Source organism: Strix uralensis, chromosome 1 (genome assembly GCF_047716275.1).
Source record: "Strix uralensis isolate ZFMK-TIS-50842 chromosome 1, bStrUra1, whole genome shotgun sequence".
Taxonomy (NCBI): Eukaryota; Metazoa; Chordata; class Aves; order Strigiformes; family Strigidae; genus Strix; species Strix uralensis.
In genome coordinates this window covers 114563698-114569744 of record NC_133972.1, presented here as the reverse complement: position 1 = coordinate 114569744, position 6047 = coordinate 114563698, and positions in this window count along the sequence as shown.

Below are 6047 nucleotides of genomic sequence, written 5' to 3'. Positions count from 1 at the left end.
TAAAGAATACTTAGCAAATGGATCTCAGCAATATCAAGGCAAAATTCTTTCTTAGGTGAATTGAAAATACTGGTCTTTCTCAGTTGTTTTATATTTTTTTATCCCCCAATTTTAAGGTTTGTCAATTTTCCATTCTGTGCTGTATGCTGGTTTTGAGGTTGTTATTCTGTCTGTCTGTTTCCAGTAGGAGAAGAAGGGATGGGTCAGGGGTAGGAGAACAGCAAATTATCCTGGTAATAATTTATTATTGTGTTATAATAGCTCTCCAAATCTTACTAACTAGAAAGGCCTTTGGGTGATTATTGAAGGCCTTCACAATGAATGCATTAATACATTAAGACAATATGTATGTGAATTGTATATTTTAGTGGTGCTCATTTGTAATGAAATTAATATCTGATTTTTGGCATTTTCACAGCTGCAATATAATTTTACAGTGTGCGGTTCATGTAGAGCATGACATAACTTTCACAGAATACATGGCTTGCTAAACAGATTCATCTTCAAGAAGTTGAGGTGCAAAGTTGAAGAAGGTTGGATGAATTTTTCTGAAATGGTTGTGTTACAAGGTGTTCAAAACCTTGTAAAAATTACATAATTTTTCCACAATGTGTTTGCATACCATTATTCTTGCTGTCACTGCATACAAATGATATTACTATTTTGTTTTCAAGATCTCAGAAGCCTCTTTTTATTCCAGTGCACATTTTCCCAGCGATTAGAGTATTTCCATTTCCTTTCTGTGGCTCCACAATAGTGTGCAGGACAGGACACAATCTAAATCTTTAGTTATTTCTGTACTTGGCAGCCAGCAGCAAATTATTGTAAAAGCCCCACCATTACAGAAGGTATCAAAATCTTTACTGAATCTCCTCATAACTGAATTTTCTCTCCAAACCAGAACTGTATCTTCACCTTCTGGAATAGTTTATCTAGCACTGGGAGATTTATTAGTTTCTTCTTTTTCACTTAAAAGGAAAGTTCAGTTAAGGGCATTTATATCTCCATTACAATTTTATGCTTATTTCTAATATCACTAAAGTCTTTCTTCAACTGAATGGATATAGGCCTTTAAAATTTAGGTCTAACTAGTAATCCCAAGATTTCCAATGAATCAGCACTAGAATTTCTCCTACTGGGTCACCTCATTTATATGTCATGTCACGGTTAGATGAATAATTCTGCGGTCTTGATTATTCTGTGGAAGCATTTCCAACTCAACAGACTACCAGGTACAAATTAACAGCAGACAGTCAGATATTAAAAGTTTTCATGTGGGATTTACAATAGGTAATTTCTGAAAGAAGAGGGATTTCAGGGTAGGCGGCGTCCAGTAAAATGATGAGATGCTTATGTACTAATAATTTCTGAAACAACACACTAAAGGAACTCTCCTACTGTTCAGGCCCACACCACAGTTACCAAAAAAATTTTTCACAGCACTGAGACTGTCGTGGTTTGAGCCTAGAGGGCAACTGAGCACCACTAAGCCGCTCAATCACTCCTTCCTCCTCAGGGATGGGGAGGAGAAAATACAACAAAAAGGTTCAGGAATCAAGACAAACACAGGGAGGTATGGCTCACCCACTATGGTCACAGGCAAAAGACAGACTTGATTGGGGAAGAAAAAGAACATCAATTTAATTTAAACACCACAACTGCTTTTCCAATCAGAGTAAGATAGTGAGAAATACAACCACATCTTAAATACCCATCCCTCTCTTCTTCCCAGGCTCATCTTTGCTCCCAATTTCTCTACCTCCTCCCCCTCAGTAGTGCAGGGGAATGGAGAATGGGGGTTGTGGTTAGTTCATCACACATTGTCTCTGCTACTCCTTCCTCCTCAGGGGGAAGACTCCTCACACTCTTTCCCTGCTCCACCATGGAGTCCCTCTCACAGGAGACAGTCCTCCATGAACTTCCTCCAGTGTGAGTCCTTCCCGTGGGCTGCAGCTCTTCATGAACTGCTCCAGCATGGGTCCCTCCCACACATTGCAATCTTCCCAACAACAAACTGCTCCAGCATGGGCTGCCCTCAGAGTCACAGCCTCCTTCAGGCACAGCCACCTGCTCCAGTGTGGGGTCCTCCATGGGCTTCAGATGGGCATCTGCTCCACCGTGAGCCTCCATGGGCTGCAGAGGCACAGCCTGCCGTCTTACCACGGGCTGCAGGAGTGTCTCTGCTCCAGTGCACCTGCCCCTCCTCCTTTCTTCCACTGACCTCAGTGTTTGCATAGGTATCTCCCTCACAACTCCTCCTTCTCCTCTCATGTTCCCCTTCTTAAATATGTTATCATGGAGCTGCAGCCACCATAGCTAACTGACTCGTCCTTGGCCAGAGGTGGGTCCAACTTCGAGCTGAGGGAGCTTCAAGAAGCTTGTCACAGGGGCCACTGCTGTACCAAAACCCCACCACACACACACTGTGAGGGATTTCAAGGTAGGCTGTATCCCGTAAAATGGTGAGATGCTTACGTACAAATAGTTTCCAAAAGAATGTACTAAAGGAACTCTCCTACTGTTCAAGTGTACATCACAGGTATCCACACAAATTTTTCACAGCACTGAGACTTATATGAGTATAAAGTAGAGAAGGATCAATTCAAGTTCAGAACATAAAAGTTAAGTACTGACCTAGAAGCAACACACCTTTTCTCCCAGGGGAAAAAAAAAAAAAAAAAAAAAAAGTAAAATAACAAGTTAGTGAGATGCATTTACTTCTCTTGTTACACTAAATAAAAAGTACCAAAAATAAAATAATGCATAACAAAGGAAGGTAACTAAATCTCACCACATGACACCAAGGATTCATTTCTCCATTGATAGATGAAAAGTGCAGTGTTTCTGACTATAATTATGACTAGTTCCAGGAATGGTATGCCTAGGGAACATTAATGTCCACAATGTCCTTATGGTATGTCTCTCATGAACAGGGATTCTACAGAATGCAGAAGAAAATGTTTGAATAGGTTTTTTTTAACATCTTGTTGGTCACAGAGAGAATAAAGTCCTTAGCACAGAATATTTCTAAGACCTTCTAAAAAACATACTCCAAAACTTATAGTCCTTGGCACAATTTTAAAACATTACCTGTAAGGATCTCTTGACTCCATTCCTGCTTTGTACTGTCCATCAAACTTTTCCCAATAAGGACATGGTGACCGTATAGGAGAACTGGATATTGTATTCCTTCTTATCCAGAAAATGACTGACTCTTCACAAGTACAGTGAAAGTTCAGTCAGTGTGAAGGGTGAAGTCTCATCAAAGTCAATAGAGCCGTACCATCTTATATCAGCTGTGGATTTAACTAATGACTTCCTTGTCTAATTTTGGCTGGGGTACCCAGCATTGCCTTGAGGCAGCCCTGCTTAGCAATGTCTCACAAGAATCTGGTGAGACCTAAATTATCATTAAATGGCTATATGCATATATAATTTAGGGCATATTGTCATTTTTCTTATTATTTCCAACTGTTCTTTAAATACACAAATCATTCCTCAAATCTTTGCTGCCTTCTATTTAAAACCCATTTGTGTTACTTTTTTTTTTTTTAGAATGTTTTTGAAATAATTGTCTTCTTATCAACCACATACAATGTTGACAAGTGATTATTTTGTGTTTAACTGAGATTTGTAAATAATTTACGTCAAAAGAACTATTTCACTTTGTTGACAACAGAGATAATTGTCAACAAAGAGAAAAATGTGCAAACAGGGACAACATATTGAAAAACAGACTGCAAACACACAGGGAAAGATAGGCTTAGATCACAGGAAATAAAATGTGTTTGCAGAATAAATTGCTTGTAAACAAACATGATTTTAAAGAAAAACCCCACAAAACACAAAAAAAACCCCAAGCTTGTTTATAGTTCTAGACACATAATATATGACAAAATAAGCATCAGTATTTAAATGTCATTAAGGTGACTAGAAAGTCTTTGGGAGAATAAGAATGAGTCCAATTAGACTATCTGACTAAATCTAATAGCCTGTGATTGTTAATAAGATGTTGCAGTGAGCTGATTTGACCTAAGGAAAATTACAGCAGAAAAAAATAAATTCAAATGTAAAGAAAAGTTTGAATCTTAATAGGATCCCAAGGCTGTATTTTACTGATATGCACATTCCTATGGCTCTGCTTTGTTACCATTAAGTTTCATACCTCCAACACAGTTTGTCAGATAAATATTCTCCCTGTGAGAGCTGTAAACACCAGCCTTTCTGAGTAATGGCAACTATGAAAAGTAGTTGAAATGAAACGGTCACATCAGTTAATATGGAATGGGCATGTTGTTTCATCCATAGCGTATTGCAATGCAGAAGATAATTCATTAGGGTGATTCCCCCTGCTTATTCAGACATGCACTTTTCTCATCCATCACTCATATAGGATTCAATAATAGCAGAATAGAAAAAAAAGCCCTTGTCAAGGTGGCATGGGATTCTTGTCTAATATCCAGCTAATAGGAATGAAGAAGGTCACAACAGAAGCTAATTTGGCATGCCAATTTGGAAAGTGCCAGTGTGCTCCCAGGTTTTAAAGTAAGACACATTCTTTTTGCCAGTAACGGATGTACGTACCCATGTGAAAACCCTTAAATAATGCGTGTTCTTCAATATACTTAATAAAAAGGCACGCTGTCATTTCAGTTCTAAGGCTGGAAAATGGCGGCCTATTCCAGTTTGTCAGTCAAAGGACAGGTTGCTCCTGTCAGCAGTTCTTGTCAGGAGAAATGAAGTATGTATCTGCACTATATATAGTAACTGTTTCCAAATGAGACACCACCACCTGAATGCCTGACAATTGCTTTGGCTGTTGTCATCTATTTTCTGTTACATTCAAATCTATCATACCTTATGCAAAAGCGAAGAGGTCGCCATGGCAACTTTGTATCCTTAAACTTAATAAGAAGGAGCAAAACATACATCATTTTGCCTTTATAGCCTTTTCTTTGTTTTTTTCTTTTCTTGACTTGACAAGGGAAACACTGTCCGTTAGACACAAATATAAATAGAAAATATTTGGTACCAAACTTCTTTTTTTTTGCTTTGTTTGCCATGGAAATCTTTTCTTTTTTATCTTTGTCTTCTACTAGAATTTAATATTTGTGTATATTTTATATATATGTACATGTTATACTACTTTGAGAAAGACTATGAAAGGAACCTATGAAAAATTCTTACCAGTAGGTCAAGAGTTATATTCAGCAGAAAGATTAGACATTTTTAAAAGGGGTTTCCAAAAGGATTTAAAGGCATTAGATACCCGTCTCTGATTGAATTCAACTCCCTTAGGCTCTTTGGAAAATTTCAGCCAAAATGGTTAACATAAATATACAGAGACAGGTATTTTTTCCTGCAGAAAAATTAAGATAATAGGAATAAAACATCGGGCTTTAGGGCACAGAGCAGCTGATAACTGATTGGGATAGAACAAGATTTTCCTTTTATAAACATACCATATGTACTGTCCTGATTCCCATTACCTGTGATACATACATAAAAAGGATTTCTTTAATTAAGAACCTTGCTAATTTCAAGTACATCTGAGTAGCTTAATTCTTAGGTACATTGCACTGATTTTCAGTTAGAACTGGGTAAAATTGTCAAAAGTACCTTTGGAGATTATGTTTCTCTCTTCTTTTGACTGCATGTGACAGACACAGCACTTGTATTTGACTTTGGAAAGCATCTATGTCAGTAAGTGAAATTTCAGAAAGTAATGAAAAGGCTTTCAACTAAGATCAATACACGTTAGTGGTCATACACCTCCAAGTTATCCTCACACATACTAATAATGACTTGTGTTTCCTTTCTTTTGTGAGCATATCCTTTTGTGGTGGTTTTGACAAAAGGATTTTATCAAGGAAATCTATTTCTTTCAATTGCTGTTTAACACACTTTTTTAACAATCACTATCAACTGGATTGAATTTTCACAACTTTTAAACTGATGAGTTTTAGTTTTCATGATATAAGATGTTTATACTTATATAAATGAATTTTCATTGTGTATTATATGTTCTTTGCTTTTATAAGTATGGC